A 21479-nucleotide genomic window follows, 5' to 3' on the forward strand; every position below is an offset into this window, starting at 1 on the left:
TCACCTATTTTTCCAGGAGAGCGAGAGAAAATTCGAGTAGCCGTGAAGCAGAACGTTGAAGAGAGATACGTTATTTCGCATATTTAACTGAAACTAGAACACGACCTTAGCAAGTGTAATAATCAAATTAATATTCACGATAGATTGAGAAACGAAACAGGAAATTTTTTTTATCATTACGCGGTTTTTCTAATAAATTTGTATCTAAGGTTAAACGAAATGATATTTTAGTAATACTATCGAAGGAAAGACTACGAGAATGTTCTCTCGTAATCATGGAGATAAAACTATTTTTTCAATTTCCTACGAATGACTGTACATTGTAGATAATTTTCCGATTATATAAATATTTTCTATTCTCCAGCGAAAAAATAATAGTCTATCAGTAGAATGTCTAAACTATCACTATATATCCAACCGCAAGCAATAACAGATAACTTGTCATTTAAGAAGGAGCTGATGAGAAGAAATATTCTTCAAAAATTCAAACAGTTATCTTGCAGCATGTTGATTTCTTTTTCTATTTATAAATAAATATATACAGGAAATATTGATGAATACTTTCAGTAAACATTAATTGTGATTATAATATATAATTTTTGATATAATACGAATATGATATTTTTTGTTATTAATTCACGCAGCGAACGTATAAGAGGAACTTTTTTATCTTGATTGGGTACGCGTTTTTGCCCCAGGCGCCTCATTTATCTATTTAGATTATGCGGAAAGTGATAGCTTAGACATTCCAGATGTGGATTACCGACACGCTGCCTCCAAGTGTGTTCTTATCACGTTAATTTTCACCTAGACAGAAAACTACTTTTTCATGGAAAAAAATATATATATTCTCGGTGACTCGTAAACTATAAGAAACGCTCGTAATTACATATAAAACTTTTTGATAAAGAAAACGGCGTCTTTAAGTAAACGGTGCCGGTTCGATCGAGACCTCGCTTGATAGGAGATACTTTGTTATAATAATCGAAAATACATATCGCGATCATGCGATCGTAACCGCCCGCGATTGTCTCCAGATTAAGTTTATAGGTTCCCGACCCTTTGATATAAATGACATTTAGGATGTATACTGACGTGTCACGAAGCCGGAACAATCAATGCCGTCCCCGGGACTTCGGGATGAAGGAGAGAACAACGTTCTCTCATATCTGATATAGACCTTGCCATCGAGCTCTTCCGAGCCGCGCGGAGAGAGTTAAATAAACACCGACTTTGGTCGTTCCGGCCTTCGAGGCGGAGCTCGTTGTGTGTAAGGTATACCTATAGAAAACGTATTTTTGTACGGTATCCACTCGCGCAGGTCGCAAGTATTTTCGGTGTGTGCTGGTGCAAAATCCGTAAGTCGTCTCTCCGAGGATGTTTCCCCGCGTCGCGATCGCGTCAGCGTATTCCTCTCCTACTCTCTCTCTCTCCTCTACGCAAACAATGTTACTCAGCACACGGCCGGGGGGGGGGGGGGTGGACTCTGTGCCGACCCGTACGCGCGTCCGTTTCTCCCGGTGCTCCACAAGCGTGGCGGAACAAACGAGCAAAACGCTGCTGCGACTGCCGCAGCAATTGCAGTTGCTGTTGCTGCTGCTTGCAGCGAGAGACTGCGACACCCCGAGGCTGATACGTCCATTAACAAATCATTCCGTTCGCGACGGTATATGAATTTATCACACACCCGTTGTCGCATATTCGCGCGCGCGCACAAATAATTTTATATTAGCGTTGTCAACGTTTGTGCGCTCGTTGTTGATTAATTGATGGTTAATCCAGCCGCGAGAGAGCTCGGACGAACATCAAAGGTATATGTAACGCACGGGAAGGAGAGCAGAAGTTGAAAATAGAAAGCAAGGAATAAATATATTTAGTAGGCTAAATTCGCGTCTTTCAGGCTATAAAGGATTAATTAAAAAATTACACCTCGTGCACCTCGGATATATTAAAAAAATTTTTTTTTTATATCCATGGTGCGAGTTTTTCCGATAACTTTGAAATTAATTTTTCTTTGGTCGAAAACCCGATTAAACGTCATGTTTTTTTTGTGTGTGTTCGTTCGATGTTCCTGTGTTGGAAATTAAGTGAATTGGTTTTCTTTATTTACCCTCGGAACTTAATTTTTCCAAAGAAAAGTCTCTTTATTTAGAAGTACTACGCTGACCTGATTTTCGCGTTCGAAGAGAATAAATTATCCCGAGAATACAAGTGCGGACATTTTTTCGGGGGCACTCCCACATTCGAGCCATCGTAAAATTGCACGTGAGGTCGGCTCCGGCGAAATTTCGAGTGATTATCAAAGTTCGCCGAAACGTTCTTTCGCGAAATCGGGGCCAACTCGCAATTCCGCGCACGAGACGCGCGACGCGGAATACGTAACGATTCCCAACGACGACGACGATGGTGCCGTTCGTCCGTCGGTCGGCGAAATAACGGAGACGCCGGCAACTCCCCCACCCCCGTACTGTACCCCGGTGTGCTCTGTGTAACCACCGGGGAAAAATAAATAATCCGGGTACACGGTGTGCGCGCCAAAGGTAAATACAGATTCGGCGGCTCGCGCGGAAAACTTTCTTATCGGGGGATGTGTCCCCCCTGGCGTAAAGGGAGTTTGTCAGGACTTTTGGCGGAGAGGGCAGGGGAAGAGGAGGAGGAGGAGGAGGCGTGATTGCTCGTACTCGGCCCCAAGATTCGTGCGAAATGTTCGTCGCTTTGTGCAAACACATCGGTCTCTCCGTTACCATAAAATTTGTCCTTTATCCCTCCGATGTCAATTATCGAGAAATCCGAATGACTGCGAAACTCATAGTCTGACCTTCGTTCAATTGATTGTTCGACGTTCGAGTTTAGTAATTGGTCAACGATTTCGCTGAAGCGTAAAATAAAGAGTCAATATTGACCGTTATTTTTCCATTAATGTCGCGATTTGTTTCTTCTCTTTTTTGCCAACTCGAAACGCCCAAGGGCCAAGCCGCCCGTCGTACAACGAAAGTTAAGTATGCAATAATGATTAGCAAGGCGTAACTGGTTTGCCAACGAGCTTCGAAATAGGTCATGCCCCGGAGGTACTGCCATTTAGAGTGTTGCCGCCTACCTTTAAAGCCCAGAAACGAAACTAATTTCTGCCGGAACGAAATTTCACGGCGACGTGCAGCGGCGCGTTGCGGAAGAACGTATTGGAAATTCACTCGAACACGTAAGCTATTCGTGTGCTTCCTTCGGTTATAACATTTTCCAGGAATATTGATATATCAAGGAAATAATTGAAGGGCTCCGTGCAAAAATCGATCCAGCTTTATTTTCTTAAACTTATGGTATTAGTAAGAAACTGTTTTACAATTAGACACCAAGTCATATTATGCAAAATATTTTCCGAAAAAAAAACTCATTAAAATATGTAAAGATCACTTTGTTCGCAGCTGCCGTTTCTTATATCAAAGAACGCGGAATGTCTGCTGGTACATTAAATCCGCTGAAAAAGTCGTTTTCATCAAAAAATGGAGCTGACCGGTTTTTGTATTGAGAAACCTTCAATTTTTTTAAATTCAAGGAAAAAAATTAAATATTGCATACCCCTTACTCCTTTACAAGGAATTTTCTTTTTCTTACAGCCTTTTTTTTATATCACTAAAAAATCATTGAATTCCCTGTTGGGATTCTTGTTGAATTAAAGTTGTTCGTTAGGTTTAAGTTTTCAAAAATTTTCCATGCAATTTCCAATTTACAATTCTTTTATCTTTTTATTAATTATCGATAAAAATATTTATATATTTAATGTTTTTTTCAAAGTATTCTACGCCTTTCGTGTAACAACTGAAGGAGTTTCGAAATTGATTCCATTTGTCATATATATATTACTTTGGTCTATCGAGATGCTTATACGTAAAAAAATAACAGTATTGACAGTAGTCTAATTAAAAATAATCTTCATTCAATATCAGTATTAATGAAACAAATAGCATTTTAAAAATAAGAGCGTATTAAAACAACGCGTATTTGTATCATTAATGCTGTTATTGAATTAGAATTATTTTCACTTTGATCGCTGTCGAAGTTAATACTGTATTTTATTTTTTTCCGTGTGCGCACGTTTTTACGAGTCTCTTTTGCTTATTCGGAAACTCAATCTCTTGCATGTGATTCGTCGCGTTTCGAGTCAATTCATCAATTTCGCAAGTTCGTCTCGATGTTGACACCACTAACTCGTGCGAGTCCGTGCGTCGTGAATCGGTATATCGTTTGCATGCGTAACGACGTGACAACGAGAGTAAAAGCGGGAGAGGGAAAGAGTACGAGCAGATACGTCGGTCATAAATAAAAGACAGCGCCGTGACATGTGTACGTGTGTATGTGTGCGAGTATACGTGCGCGCCTGTGTGTTACGTGCCGAAGAGAGCAAGATTGAAAATTCCAGGAACGGAATATGCGATCGCACGGAGATGACGCGGGCTCTCGATCGTCGGCATTGTACCACTTTTTAAAGCATGATTATTGAATTTTGCGAACTGAACGATGCGCGGCGCGCGTTCACGCGCGAAAGATGAAATCCATCCCAGGGGTGGATCCGGCGACCGACGTGCGCAATTTCTTCTTCGTCACTTTGCGTCGCTCGACGCGCGGATCCTCTTCCTTCTTTTCACTCTTCGCGGTTTCTTTCTGAAAATCAGATTTTTTTTTCGTGACAGTTTCTTCGCAGAAAGCTCTCGATGCCGATATTTATTTTGGCGCCGCTCGGCTGGGCGTTCGGGTTTCCCTCTCGGCCGAGTTTCACCGTCTCGTTAATAAAACATCGGTGCGGACAGACCAGGCCGAGGACGAGCACGCGCTCGCAATGAGCCGCGCGCGTGTCGCGTGTTTTAACACGCATTCGCGCTGCACGTAACATCCCGATAAGCCGGTTCCGCCGGCTTTTCCCCGTCATGCCGCACATGTGTGTACATGTATATGTGCCAGTGTGCCGCGCACGTTTTGTTCGCTCGTCCGTTCGGGCATTCGCCGCGCTCGCTCGCTGACGGTTGATGGTTAACGGTGTCATAAGCGTGTCATGCGAACGGCGAATCCAAATGCCGCTGTATCGCAGCGACGACGTGATGCCGCCGCGCGCACCGTGCCGTGGCACGTAAAGTTCGCAATACACGCTGGTATACCGAGGGAGACGATCGTTATCGCGTTTCGAAGAATTCGGATTAACTTGGATCGAGGTCTCCACAATTATGCGGCGAATTGTCATGTCGTCGCTCGCCGACACACTCCGCCACTCTCGCGGCCTCGCGCGCGGAAATAGAGATCGCGGGAATTATACCGGGAGGACCGCGTGCGTGTGTGTGTGTGTGTTTCGAATTCTCTCCCCTCCCCCGATGCACCTTCCTCGATGCAAAATTGCGCGCACGCTTCGCGAGCAAGGATAAATCTCCTTAGACGTCGAGCCGGTCGCGAGCGAGGAGAGCGTATATCCCAGCCAATCTCGTATCTCGAAAAGCGGGCGCGCGCGTAAGTCAATACTCTCGGAATGCGAAAAGGCGTTTTCCGCCTTGCGCGAGATCGCTTCGACACGCGAGGGGGAGAGAGATCCTCGATCTCCCGATTCCCTTCCTGCTGCCTCTCTCCATCGATAACGTGCAAAGTGCGGTAAGGTACACACCCAGCAGATATAAGCGAATAAGTACGGTACGTAGGGGAGAACGTGCAAAGAATGTATATTTTCGGAGATATTTTATATTGAGAGGAGGAAAAAAAATCCTTCGCGTTACAACATTATCAAGTCTTGCGTCTTAGCTCGATCCTTTGTCTTTCTATTTAACCCCTTAGTACACACGATAATTTTCCGGGTTTTTTTATTACACATGATGGGACGTTCGTATTTGGATTAATTTTTGTTATTTTTTTATCATATTCTTATTTTAATATCTTCGGAAACTATTTATAATGGTTTGTGTATTAAACAAATGGTATATTAATGTTATAAATGATTACCGATCTGAATGACCCAAATTAGAGTGTACTAAGGGGGCACGAATGATCCAATTGTGTATACTACAGTTTAAAATTCTTCCGATACCTATTGGTGGTTTCTTGACAAATGTATATATGTGTGAAAAGTACATCATATAACGAAACATATATGGGGGAAATGCAAGAGAGAGAGAGAAAGAGAGAGAATGATGTTATCAATTTTCATAGTTTAATTGTTGACAATGCTAGACACAGACAGATGCGAATAAAGCGAATAATGTTAATTATATCGATAATAATAGTAGTAATGGAAATTATCGTTATTGTTGCGCCGTTAATGTTACCGTTGTGACGATATTTTATCATTTTGTCATTGTTGGCATCCGACGTGCTGCCCCGACGATGTGCTGTCTCGTCTCAATGCCCCGATGACTATTCATTGTTATCAGTTACTATTGTGCGATTATTAGGACGTAACAATTACAACCGTGTAATTACGATCGTTAAATGCGACGATGCCGGCGATGCCGGGCGAATTTTGGAATTGTATTACCGTTTCGCGATGGCGATTCGCCGCTAATGGCGAAAGCGAAATGTGAATTAACGTTACGTTACGCGTATGTTTTAACTCGCCGCACGTTGCTACTCGCGATATTGCGGCCGCAATTCGCGTGGTAGCGAATGTAACGCAGCGCCTGACAAAATGAAGATAAAGGATGACGTTACTGAATAGTGAAGTCTCTTTATTCTTCGTCAACCTGATCGTCTTTCTTACCCGCTTCCGTCTCTTCCTTTCTCCGCCGCCGCGCCGTTCGCGTTGTGAATTAGATATGAGCGCATTATACGAAACAACAAAATGAAGAATGATTTATTGTTTTACGTATCAAATTGATTGGAATATTTTGTGTTCTTCATAAGGAATTGCTACGGATCGGTTAGATTGATGATCGTAAACGGTCGTTATGTATATTCGATTGGGCATTAACTGTCACACGTTCCGACAAACTTATATTTCATTTTCAGGTAAGGAAAGTTTGACTGCGTAAATAATTAAGCGTCTACGACTTTGAAATTGATGATTCCCAAGCGAAATAAGTCAAAATGACATTAAAATCAATCGTGATCGATCGAAAAGTGATTTTTAATAGTCATTTTGAAGCCATTTTCGCGCTATTTTGATGTCGTCATGACTTTTTACTTTGAAATCTTCAATTTCGAAGTCGCTTAATTTAATAACACGAACGTGTCATCAATAAAAACATCTCGACACTTAATCAACTTCATCGTCAAGAAAAGAGCACAAACTGCGTTTATCTCAATTTCTCAATTTTTCCGCGGCTTATCTGCATTGTAGTAGCGACTAAATAATCTCGTCGGCGATGAAGAAAATGCGTTGCACGTTTAACGGTGATGTAAAATTCAACGTTCTGGCAAAGTTAATCGCGATCGGCCGTAACCCTTTTTTCAAGGACGAAATAAAAAGAGGTGAGAATTAGAAAAATGATAGGAAAGTCGAAAAGACAAAAGTGAAACGCGCAACGAGAGAGAGAGAGAGAGAGAGAGAGAGAGAGAGAGAGAGAGAGATCTGTCTTCCCTCCGCAGCCTCCTGGAACCTCGTGCAGCCCGCAGCTTTATCCCTTTCCGTCCGCTATAATCCCTTCTTTCAGCGATAACGAGCGATCACGGAAGAGGAAATGCAATTTGCCGTGACGACGGACGGAAATGGGCTTCTCGAGTGGTTTCGGCGTTGGCCAGGTCGGCCCAAAGGGCGAGGAGGAGGTCAAGGCTGATACAGGTTCGTCTGTACGGCTAATCGCATGGCCCCGGGCTAGAAAGGAGATAATGCCATGTCCTATCCGCTTATCGGTCTTCCGAATTGACCGCGTGATTTCATAGAAAAAATATGAGGCCTGTATATGTCGTCGAAACCTGAGCTGTCATCGTTCTTCTCTCCCCGTTAGCGTTTTTTATTTTTCGCGATTGAACTCGTCTTATGTCGATTTACTCGCAGAACTTTAAATCGATCGCCTATTTATAAAACTTTGTAACTGCCATGCATTTACGTGTTATGATTGCAGTGCACTGCCCTTTAATTCATGATGATTGAATTTCGAATTTAAGAATCACCAAAAGAAATTACGCTTATTAAGGTATATGTATCCTTATATGTATTCAATATGCCTACTGGATATATGTACTCAATATGATCTACTGAATTTTTTTTAATTTTCACTGCACCCATGTAAATATTTGAAAATGTCTTATATTTTCAATTCAATATTTAGAAATTTTTTCCCTATTTTGAATTCGATCAGTTTTCAAATATTGGATTCAGCGAAAAATAAAAAAAAATCGCAAATGCTTAGGTAAGCATATTGTGGTGCATTTACCTTACTTTTTATGTTTATTTTTAATGGATACATTTATAATATTCCGTATTTATGTCGAAATTCTCTTTGTCTAATGGATCTACGTAGACGTCCAAAATGGTTCAGCGGCGCCGTCTCTTTGGGATACTGAATCTCGTTTCGCCGAAAATTCAATCGGATTTAACGACATACGCGTGACTCGGAGTCCTTAATGTGATTTTGTCGTCGCGACGGAAACTCGATCGCGGGAGGGGTCGCGCGAATTGGGATAATTAGTTCGATACGACATTCCTTGCAAGTTTAATAGCACTCTTTCGCGAAGTCTTATGGCTCGTTGCAATTTTAATGACGGATCGGGTGTGCACGAGTGATGCATGAGAGAGACGCGGATATATCCGTCGCTTGTCGAGTACTGCGGTTAATAATGCAAGCTGGCGAGTCATCGATCCCGGATACGCTGCGTGTATTTCTATGTAAGCGAAGCCGACGCTTACGACAATTCGTAAGTCGGTGAGAAAATAATTATCCGCTTTGATAGGTATTTCTGAATTCTCAATTTCGCATTAATTAGCACATTATTGTTAAATTCGTAATATCAAATTATTTTCAATTTGAGTCGTTTTTAATCATTCCTACAGGTCGCCACTGCTCCTACACAATATATCGTTAATTTAATTAATACAATGCAGTTACAATTTAACTCACAATCAGAGAAATGTATTGAATTCAACTTAAATTTAATTTATTTTTTACTAATTGTAAGTGCATGTATTAATATGGACGCAATACTCTGAAATTAAGCAATTCAATTATAGAAATGGATTGATTAGAAATGTAATTGTTCTTTCAACAATATTGTATTAAAATAATTAAAATGATACATTTTGACACACGTGAAAAAGTTAGAAGTAACAAAATATTATTAAACTTAAGAAATTGGGTTAAATTTAATCTTAATATTTAACAATGCATATATGATTTTTAGAGCATCAAATATTTCTTTCAATTATTCGATGGATTATATGCCTTTTAGTTAAACGTCGTTCTCTTTTTGTATCGCGAAGAGAGAAACTACGAAGCGGTCAATCGCCTTATATACAATAATTTCGCAAAAGCAGCGAAGAATAATACGCACGCTTTAATCGACTAATAGCCGAGTAACAAGCGCGCGTCACCGGGCCGCTTTACAGATCCGATAATTACGAGCGATTCTTTTGCGGTTCCCTAGCTCCCCGTCCATTCACGACACTGTCCCCGAACCTGCCTCGGACAATTCTCCTCCACCCTTTGCTGATACCCAACCTCGCTAACCAATCCCCCCCCTCCTCCCCCCTCCTACCCCCGCGCACCGGCACCGGCGTATAATGGATCGCTTCAATTTACTCGACGGGCGACCCCTGCGCGCCGCGCCGTGGAAAATCGAAAAATTCCAGGGGCTGCTCCCGCGGCCCCGAGGACGGGGAGGCAGGGGGGAGAGGGAGGCTGGATGTTGTACGCCGCTCGCTCCGTCGGGAAAAACGACGAGATTTCATTATAATGGAGGCGAGAGCCTCCCGGCGAAGTGCGAAGTCTCGCGGCAGGTCTATCCTTCAGGGACGAAAGGAATTGGCGGGAATTATGTCGGCAAGTGTCTACGGTGTTAAAAAGAGTGGATGGAAGCCGAGAGGCCGTGCGCGGGCGCGCGCGAGTTACGCAGTTACCGCGGGGTTTGTTCAACCCCTCTCTCCCTTTGCCGCTCCCCGCCCGGATGCATGCCGGGGGGAATTGTATAAATACGAAGATAAAGTCGCCACGTCGCGGGAGTTAAACTCGCATTCGTTGAAATAAATTTTATCTCTTTCGTGACAATATTGTTTTTATTGCACGACTGTGCCGGCGTTCCCTCGTAGTAATTGAAAAATATTTTATTGTTTTCTCCCAGTTTCGGTTTAGGATTGGCGTTGTTAAGTTCGACAATCGAATCGGCGCGCAGTTTGTAAAGAACTGAAGACTTTTTATTAAACTTTTTATTAAAAGTCACATATAAAAATATTATTAAGCACCGAAAGCCTGCAGTCTCGATCGAATAAAGGTTTCTTTCCTTTTCGTTTGTGTTAATCGGTCTAATTTCCGTTATTGTAGGTACTTTCTTCCACTTTGATAATTCAACAGAATCTGTCTTGCAAATAATTTAGACTGCGTATTATTCGGTTTGAAAGACGCTCGCAATTAGATTTGCACATTCCCTCATGCTAAATGCAAGCTCACGCGGTTTTATAACATGAGAGCCGAACAAATACGAATATTATGTGTCACACGCGGAAATGACTCGTGTTCACATGTCCGTGAAAAACATTCAATTGCACGTGGTGGAGTATCGCGAGTGTCGGTTGAAAATACGAAAAGAGACGGCGAGCAAGGGAAGGCGAATGGTACGCGACTCTTAATTATGCCGCGCTATGCAAGTGTCCGCTGATTAATGCGCATTTATATTATATCCCCACGCCGCGCCCCGCCGCGCCGAGCAGAAATCGCAAATGGAGATAAACACGCGCTTTATTAATAGTCTCTCGTCGAGAAAGAGCGAAAGACGGATTAACGTGCGTAATGCCAGAGGAAAAATGTGAGAGAATGTTAGGTCTTTTTTTTTCTTTCTGAGAGGCGTCGATCGTAATTCAATATTGTAAATTGTTGTTCAAAGATCATAGATTCTTTGCACTGCATAGAGTCTTTATACTTCTTACCGACGTGATATTTTTCGTAATAAATTCTTTGCACTGTTTTTACTGACGCTCATTAATGTCAATATTATTAAATTGCTTGTTAATTTAATGCGCGATATTACAACTCCAACTTCAGTTCAGAACTGTGTTTCAAAATCGACAAATAAATCTATATAGTCTGCAAAAAAAATTTTATTTTAACAATTTTAGTTGTTTTTAATGTATTTTTGGATGCTGAATACGAATCCGATATCTAAGTTTGGAATGAACTTCAAATTACAAAAATTCACGCAAAAATATTATTCAACTGAGATCCATCTTGATCAAATACGATTCTTTTTGTAGTAAGTAAGACACTTATTCGTATCTTTAGTTTTCGTTTGTTGCAAAAACGTAATTACAATGCAGCGGATATTGTCGGAGATGATAACTTGAGGTTACCGCATTAATTTCCGCGTCGCAATATTTTCTTTACGTGATGCGCGTGCACTCTTTTTCTTCTTTCTCTCGGCAAGATAAATTCTTTCGCGTGTAACTTAACTCTTTATTGCGGAAAGTTATCGTCAAATGAGATTCACCATTATCGAGGAGCGACCAAGGTGGTGTTCGCGTTCTACCCACTTTACATTTTTCTATCCCACGCGCATCGATATAAATCCTCGTGCTCAAGTTTACACAGCGCACATGGCGCGCATTATCGTTTACCTTTACGTTTACGATATATTGAGATGGATCGACGAGGATACAGGCAGTTTTTAAATTAAAGATATATATATATATATATATATATATGTATATATATGTCGATATATATATACATATATCGTATAGAAAGAACGATTTTGTTGAAAGGTCTAAAAATTTTGCTAAAAACAGATCTGAAAATAATTTTTTGTTGAATCATCAAAATAATTCGTTGGAATGTTAAAACTAATAAGCATTGCTATAAAACGTTTTGATATTTTTTTTAGCAATCATTTTGACTTTTGCACAAAATTATTTTGATTATTGCAACAAAAATCATTTTCAGATCTGGATTCAGCAAAATTGTTCTTTCCGTGTATAAAAAGTAAGGAATTTTACCTGGCATCTACGTAGGGTCTTTCTTACAACAATACTTTTCCGCGGCTAATTCGTCCCGGCTGCGGAAAATGGAAGCTGCTTGCATTAATTCGTGCGAACTCAACCGTTTATATGCCGGCCGTTTGTACGCGACCGCTTATACGCGACCGTTTATATGTCGTAATACACAACTCCGGGAACTCTTAAACTTAATATGAGGAGCAATTAAGCCGCGCAAGCCTGACGCGCGCGCGGCATAGGGAATCGTGTTCTTAGCAATCCGCGCTATGTTTAAGCGTGTGCTGCGATTTAATTTTCCAACGTAACAAAGAATTCAGACGGTGCGCGATTAACTCCTGTACGCGTCTCGTGTAATATTCCCTCGAGCGAGGCGGAATAGCTCGGATTTTATTTCATGCTGAATGACGTAATATTTTTGCAAGTGTCTACCAAGGGGAAAACCATTGATATTAAACGTGCTTGGCGTGTCTTAAAAATTCCAATAACAGCGAAGTCGTCGTCGGGAGGAAAAAATAAATCGGCCAACATTCTTTAATTGTTCGACGAAGTTCGGGTGGGGCGGTGAAACGCGCGACACTGCAGCAATTTAATTTAGCAGAAGTAGTTTTGATTGAAATTCGAATAATATCTCATTGTTGCGGCACGTTGCTACATGTCAACGGAAATTCCAATACTTCTGTAAAATTGAAAAAATTCCCACGGATGATCGACGAAGAATTTTCCGTGGGAATAAAACGACTCGCGGGGAAAATGTCAAATAGCTGGCGTTCCGCTTTTAGAAATCTTCACCGGCACGGCGTGACGAAAGCGTTGTGTGCGATAAGTCGCGCGGAATCAGAGAGAGGTATTTTTGTTTAATTAAATCATTAATTAATTACACCAGGGGACGCATACGTACACAAACAACGCGGGGCCGGCACCTGGCTATTCGTTTCGCCGCGGCGAGTCGCTGCGGCATAAATTTCGGAGATTAAGGTTACATCAGGTAAGTATTAAAGCTTTCGCGTCCTGCCAAATGAAAATGGGGATATACCGGGTGACGAGGCGCAATCGTGCGATGACAAAGTATATACAAGCGTACGCGAGCCTGGGCAATATTAATTTCCTAATTGAGGTTTCTTGATTAATCTCGCCCGTGCATGTCTCCACGTTCTTAATTGATAACATAGCGCGCGGCTACGTATATGCATGACGTTATCAATTATACACGCGAAGTGCAAACGAAGTTCGTGATAAGTCGACAATGTAGTCTAGGATGGATTATAATGGAAAGAGAACGATTCTTTTGGTCACCTACATTTTGCAAAAATTTATTACATATATACATATAATTTATAAACATATAAATATTTCACAGAATTCCATTCACACGTCTCATTTATTATTTTGATATTTTATACATTATGTATTTTATTTATTCTGTATTGTATACATATATATATATTTATATACGAGAGGAAAATGATGTAGCGCCCTTTATTTAACTTAAGTCACTGCTTTCTTCCGAATCTCTTCCCCCTTTAAGGGTCAATTAATTTGGATTAGCCTGTGAAATCACCTGGGTGCGCGCTTTAAGCCCCTTGACTTCGTAGAGATCGCAGGTTAATGGAAAATTCGGATACCGACGGGTATTTCGAGATAAATAAGAGAAATTAACTTGTACGGACAGGATAAGCCAAGGCGGTTTTCGCGCCGCCAACTTTCGCGATCCTTGAGAGTGGAAACTATCGCAGCTGCGCGCACGGAAAATCCCGGTTGTCCCGTTTTTCCACCGTTCCAGCGGAAGAGGCGCGATTTGTTTTTCTGTTCCATTACGTCGTAAATTACCCGAAGAATACCGCTGTGTGTATGTCCACTTTTATTATCCGCGCAAAACTGCTCGAACGATATGTCGGCGAGACATGTATCCGTAGCACTTTGTGTAATATTCAGTTGTTACTTTTTATTATAGCATATATTTTATGTTTACATTTTTATCAATATTATAATGTTTTCTGAGAAAATTTCTCTGAAAAATATACAATAGTATTCAAAATATAAAATACACTTACAATTAGTCAAAAGTATTAGGCATCTATATTAATTTTTATTTATTTGGAATTCTTTTACCTGCATTGTTTTCCATTGATTATTTACATTATATACAAGTTGAAAGAGTTCTTGAAACAAAGAGTAATTTGCAGCAAATGCCATAAATCAATTTCTGAAGTAAAACGTTAAATAACGATACTTAATAGCCTCTTGGCCAAGGCTATATATAGATTGATGTTCTTTCTCTGTTTATATAATATTATATAGGTACACATTTTTTCAGAAAATATTATAGTATAGAATCCATCATTTTTGTTGTCAATTTTCCGAATTCATTCTCAGAACGTTTTCACATTTTTCGTATTCACGCAACACTTGCTCACAATTCAACGAACCGCTTTTTCAACATCTTTATCGTTTCTTTTGTCGTTTTCGTGTCGAAGGAATGTCTTTTAAGTAACCTTTACTGTTTTGCAAAAAAGATACCTATTCCTTGAATCGAGGCATCTCTTTGATTTTTATTTCTCTTCCTACTTCCCTCTTTCTTCCGATATATATTTTTTCTACTCTCTCTCTCCTCCTCTTCCTCTCTCTCTCTCTCTCTCTCTCTGTATCTTTCGATTTCGCATCTTCAATCTCCTTTTTTAAGCCGTTCACGTAAAAGATCCTTTTTGCGCAGGGGAAAGAAGCTAAGAAGCCAGAATGATTAACGAGAAAGGTAATCGAAGAGATCAGCTTGCACTCGCTTTTCCGTGAGTTAGCATTGCGTGGTGTATCTTCGCTTATTACACGAAGATTAAAAAGAATAATTTATCCAATATATTTTTACTAATTATTAATAGAGGTTTTCTTTGTGTCAAGCCTCTAATTAGTAATCTGGTATTTTAATCAGCAACTTTGAGCCATACAACGTATTCCATAATTGCGTTATCACGGATCGAATAAAAATCCACCAGGTATATGTATCGCAACGGAAATAGGAAGGGAGGTCTCGTCCGTAATGACTCGTTAACCGAATTACGCCGGTTTGCTCGAATTAACTTTATCCGAAGCGGAATAAGCGTTCCATAAGAAAGTTTTGTATTTTTCCCGTTAATTCGAACGAAACACACCGCGCAATAATGAGGCGTAAAGTCGATTTCGCGCCATTTTATTCCGCGGGGAAAAGCACGGAAGAGAGAGAGAGAGAGAGAGAGAGAGAGAGAGAGAAAGAGAAAGAGAGTGGAGCTGAAGAGGGAACGCGGGGCCGCGTGATTTAATTTAAAGCACGGTTCGGAATACCGATAAATGGAAAATGATGCTCGCGGATTGGAGCGGGGAAAACTCATTGTTAGCCGAACCGACCCGGCGAAACTTTTCGGGGACATTCGTCATCTTAACGAGGGTTTTATTGCGGATCCGGGAAATATGTTTGGAATCTGCCTCGAGTTTGCCTTGTAAATTTTACTCGTATATTCGGGTCGCAAGTACCACCTTACTGTTAGAAGAAATTACGCAGAGATTTCGTATCTCGCGACCTATTAGACTGTTGCACTATTGCGCTGTTTCGCAAGTTCCCGCGAATTGGCGAGACATCAACATTTTCCAACGAGAACGAAGATGCATGTTTGTCCGCATAAAAGTAAGAATAATGCTTTGTTGCGTATTTAATATAATTGAAGCGATTACATATCATTCATATTAACAATAAGTTAAATTAGACCGCCTGAATGAATAATACGATTAGATAGAGAAGCTCCAAATACGATTGAGGCTGGATGTTGGAGCCGAATAATATTTTTATATGTAAATTTTAAATACACATTTTCAATTATATGAATAATATAAATCTCGTGCCGATTATTGTCGGACTTACAATCATAAGCTGAAGAATTTGATACAATAGTGGGCTACTCCACATTTTAGAACATTTTATATAAACGGAGAAAAATGAGCTTTAAAGTGTATCATTTTAATTTTGAAATTCATTTTCTCCGTTGCTATATTTATGTATACGCTTATTGCGCATTTATTTCATTACGGTTTGCATGAAAGTTATGCTCCATTTACAGCTCGTACAAAGTATTAATTATTCTATCAGTGAGCTCGCATTGCATTTGGTCGTATGTCAAACGAGCGAATTACGCTCAATCGAATTCCTCGAAGTTGTCGGATTGACGGCGCGTGCGGCGCCGTTACGGATCGATGTAATGGCTTAACGAGGATTTTATTGCGAGTGCACTGTAAATTTCCCGCGTTCCAACGACGACGACGACCAGCGTGCGATGCAGCGACGTAGTCGTGGCGCCCGCCACGTGTGTAACTCGCCGCGCTTCCTACGCGAGAGAAATCCGAAGAAAATTCGTGTTCCCGGACGAGCGTCGATCGTCGTGACCAATGACGCGTTCCTCGTATCCGCGAATACCGTATCGGATATTTCCTGACGTGCAAACCGACCGACCGACCAATCGATCGTCCGACCGACCGACCGACCGACCGATCGGCCGAACGACCGACCGACCGACCGTACTTCCTTTTTGGCATGCGAGCCCCGACGCGTGTTTAACATACTTCTTCCTCCTCCGTAGGACGGTGGAATTCCGTGACAGTAAAAGTATTTTAATTTCCGGTCGACCCATTCGACACTCGCGTTAATTAATCCCGGCTTTCGGAATGATGGCGAACGTGCGGTTTTCGCGACGCAAGTGTGTACTTTCGCGTCCAAGAATTAAATCGCCAAAGTTGTCACTTAGAATTCTCGATAATTCTCGCGTCCCTGAAACCGCAGGAAAGTGCGAGATTGTCCGCGATTATTTTGACAAAAACAGTGAATAAAAGGTGAGATGTAATATTTATGATATTTCGATATTACTACAAGGAATCCTACTTTATTCTTTCGACACGCGCAGGAATACGAAATTATTGGGACTACCTGGGAGTTATCGGACGAGTATGACATTTAGATTTATATACATTTTCTCCCCAGGAGATATCTTTATCTCTCTCACGTCCGCAAGAAACACACGATTGATGTCGCAGAATCTACTGGCGTTCCCATCAGCGGTAATTAGACCCGATTTCCGAGTCGGTCGGCGTCACGGCTTTCTTCTTGCCGATGGGGACGACAGCCAACTCGCGGGCGAATTTGTAACGCGGCCAAGGGTTGAAAAATATGTGCGAGGATTGGGGTTGACAAGGGTGCGGCCCACGGATCCCGGACACGATGGCGGAGGGCGGCGAGGGGGAGGTGGAAGACGAGGCTCCTCGACCGGATAGAGCGAAACGACGGAGGAATGGGCTCGCGAAGTTAGTGCCGGCATTAAAACCACGGAATGGACTTAACGACTCGTGGCGTGTCGGTGGCTGCGGCCATTCCGTCCTCGTTTCAACCGCCTCGTCGTCGGAGGACAGAGGGGGGAGGGCGTCGTCTGCTCTCTCTTTTTTATTTTCCCCGTATTTTAGCGTACCGCCTTCGCCGGTCTCCGTCGTTCGCGAGGAGGCCTCCTCCCGGCGCGTCGCCGAAGGAAGAGAGGAGGGCTCGTGGCAAGCGACACGGAAGGAAGATCCTTCCTTCCTCTCGGAATTACCCTCCTTCGAGTGGATCCTTCACGAAAATTAACTCCGTCGACCGCGCGCGCGTCCCGTTGACCCCGTTGGACTCGGGGGGCTTCCTTGAAATATCGCATTTGACTCTCCGCTGTCCCGCGCGGAACGACGGATGTGATTTGTAGCGATCATAATTTGCGTCTCTCGTCACGGATCACGCTACTCGCGGACAGTGGACTCGCCCGATTAAAAATTGCATGAGAATATTACGGCTTCTCATTAATCTGAATATTTTCCAATTACAATCAATTACGAATTTGTTCCGAGCTACTCGAATTTCACTCTGCGGTTTCGTCGTCCTGCGGGCGCGTCACTTTGTTTCCATTTGAAGTGTGATTACGTTGCGGGACGCAGTGGAGAAAATCACGCGGTTGAAGGACCGCGGTTTTGCAAAATGCAAAACGTAGTTCGTTATTCCCTAGTATTTTCCGTTATTACCGGCGGGGCTCTGCCGCCGTCATTTATTTATTTAACGCGCGTCACGCGGACGCGCGCGCACTATATATGTTAATTAGTATTACAAACAGCGTCACGCCCGAATAATCACGAGAAATGGTCCGCGCGCGTCGTCCGGAGACGCCAACTCTTCGGTAATAATGTATAAATTTGTTCGCGGTTGTCTTTAAACGCGCGTCAACGTCCCTACCGCCGAGCGATATCTTTTTCTCCGTACATCTCCGCCGGCCTTTTTAATCTCCCGACCTATCTCCAGCCATTATCGAGGCGCGGGGCAATGTCGGTGGATGAAGAAGGAAAAAAAATATGCGGCGGCAAAGGGTGGCTGGTGACGACGCGAATCCTTTTTTTCTCTCCCTGAGATAATAGTGATACGGACTGTTCAGTCGTCGCGACTGAAGACGGTCGGCATGGAAGCCCTTTTTGCGCTCCGGACTGTCGTCGCTGAAGGAACAGCAAAGGCAAATACGACGATCATTAGGAGTTAATTAATTTTTTTCCCTCTGCCACCTTCAGACTTCCTCGATCCCTTCTTCTCCGATAGCCACGCCGCGACGCGACATAAAAATTACCTCCCGGACTTCACCGCCCGGATGTCGGGAAATAGATCGGAAAGTCGTTTTCTCTGAGTGTTTCGTGACAGCGAGATCGGGTAGAAAAGCTGTTGATTGGATTACTGTAATTGCTTCCCGCGTTGAGTGGATAGACCGGTGATTCGTATCAATCGCATCGCATCATTTACCATCCGGAAATTCGGTATCTTTGTCACATAATAGTTTAATGGAATAATTATTTATGATATATATATATATAATTAATAATTATTTATAATATATATATATATATATTACAAATAATTATTCCATTAAACTATTATGTGACAATATATATATATATATATAATTTTTTACTGGATTGCTTTTCGCGATTGCTACTTAGGCCTAAATGGTAATCTTTTCGAATTTAATTCTCGAAAAGATAAATGATTTAAAGATCAATAATAACGTTTGTTGAAATTAATTCAGAGATTACTCAATTTTTATTCAACTTTCTAATAATTTAACGATATGTATAATGTATATATATAATAATATAACCATTGTGAAAAAATTCACCGCATAACAATTAGGCTAACGAGAATTCTCTTGAGGATTCGTTTAAAATTCTCAGGCGTGCGGCTAATATTGTTAACGTTTCTACCGTACAAAATGTCAAAGCAGTCTGGAATCCGTTCGGGCTTCTTTCTTTTTTCTTTTTTTTCGTAAGACGCCGCATTTTGTCTCGCACGGTGCTGTTAAATGGCATTTGCTGAACGAGAGGAGCTGGCCGAAGCAATGTGAATGCGTGGCGGCTAAGAGAACGAGAAGATCTCTTACGGGGGCAGAAAGAGCGGTCTGACAAAGGAACACTCCGCTTTCTCTACGCGAGTCTCATTGTCAGCCCTCTTTTTCGCACGTATCGATCTTATGTATTTCGGATTTTCAGCGTTCTCTCAGCCGTCGCGTCGTTGTCGTTCGTTCCGACGAGACGATTCACCTGTGTGACGACCGATATTAATATCGGTACTTGATACATCGCGCGTGGCGATTTCGGACGCCGGCTACGTGCCTCACATATACCGAGTGACCCTTTAATATTCCGCTGACGTCGCTGCCATCGTATGCGAATTCGACTGGCGTCCGGCCGAAATTCCGTCGAAAAGTGTCCGCGATAAACGTCGAACGTTTTCGGTTTTGGCTCTTCGTGCGCTGCTCGGTGAAAATGCCCGACATTTTCCTCGCATTTATTTTTTAGGTGGATATATCTCCTTTTTTATTTCGACCTCAATACATCCGAATAGAAATAAATTAAATTTTACGTGAAAATTTTATGCGATTGGAAAGATAAATAACTTGAGTTAGATTATATTGTTTTATAATTCATTTCAAATTTAAATTTTTGTCTTTTTATATATGAACGAATATTTCATATTAAGACATTTCTAACTTTGATCTAAATCCATATCCAGATTCTTTTTCAACAGAAACAGAAATTATCCAGAATTTCTAATTGTCAAGACAATTTTTTAATCGTTAGAGAGAAAATACGTTAAACTTCCAAGTTTATAAAGTGATTCTCTCTCGACACTTTTCCTCTTTATCAAGAACAAAGATTGCGTATCAAATTTTTAAATAAAGTTGGTAGACTCACCTCATAAGTTTGACCGACATTTCAACACGGGAAAGATAGTCTTAATAAAAGGATGAAGGCCGGAGGAGGGCGCGCGGGGGTGAGACGGCGAAATGAAATTCAGGACGCCCGTGGACGTTCCGGAATATAAATATACTCGACGCGAGCTCTCGGATAATACATATATTATGACAGGTCCCGGCGCGCGTCCCCGGTATAAATCAAGATCCCGTTACTCTCGTGAGAGAGAAAAGCCGGACGAATAGCGGGGCGAGGAGGGGGGAACTCACCGCCGCCGGGCGAAAACGCTATCCCTCTTGGAGACCGCGGGGGTGGATAATGGCCGTGGCATCTCGACGAAGAGCTTTGCAGACGCGTACGAATGGTCAGCCGAAGAATGAGCTTCCGAAGTGCTCGGCAAAATCGAAGGCGACTGCATGTCCACGGCTTCGATCCTCTCGCCGTTTTCAAGATGGAAACTTGATGAGCACGCAGCACCATTTGTATCCGCGGTCCCTTTGCCTTTCAGGTTTCCTCAGAAACCGAGTTTCTCGCGCAAACTTGATCTTTCACTCGCGATCGATCTGTCTTAACAGCAACAACAAAAATCGTCAAACAGTAAATGTTTAATAGAGAATTGATTGACAACGTGAGTTTTGAATTGTATCAACTTTGGACAGACGCCACACGGCATTTTCTGAATCTAACGTTTAAGAAACTTCGCATGCTGCGAATCACTGTAATTGATTCATTATGATGAAGGACTGCGCAAAAATGAAAAAAAAAAAAAAAATTATCGCGATTTAAAATTGCACTTTGTCACGAACTTTCAACCTAACGTCCACCTGATAACTTAGCATCGCAATACGAGCGGATATAAAAGAGAGATACCCTAATAAAACGCCACAAGCCTGAGTCGCATCCATCACGTCTGGCGGTTCGATTGTTATCGCGGCTATCTTTCGGAGCGTAATTTATCGCACGGTCGGCCGGGTAGTTAGCACGTTATCCCTTAGAGTAGATATACGTTTTGAAACCCCGTCGCGGTGAATATCTCGGGCCGCACGTACGGCAATAAAAGCCACCCTCGTTCGTCGGGTCGGGTTGTTCGACGGTGTCGCGCTATTAA

Source organism: Wasmannia auropunctata, unplaced genomic scaffold (genome assembly GCF_000956235.1).
Source record: "Wasmannia auropunctata unplaced genomic scaffold, wasmannia.A_1.0 LD335921.1, whole genome shotgun sequence".
Classification (NCBI taxonomy): domain Eukaryota; kingdom Metazoa; phylum Arthropoda; class Insecta; order Hymenoptera; family Formicidae; genus Wasmannia; species Wasmannia auropunctata.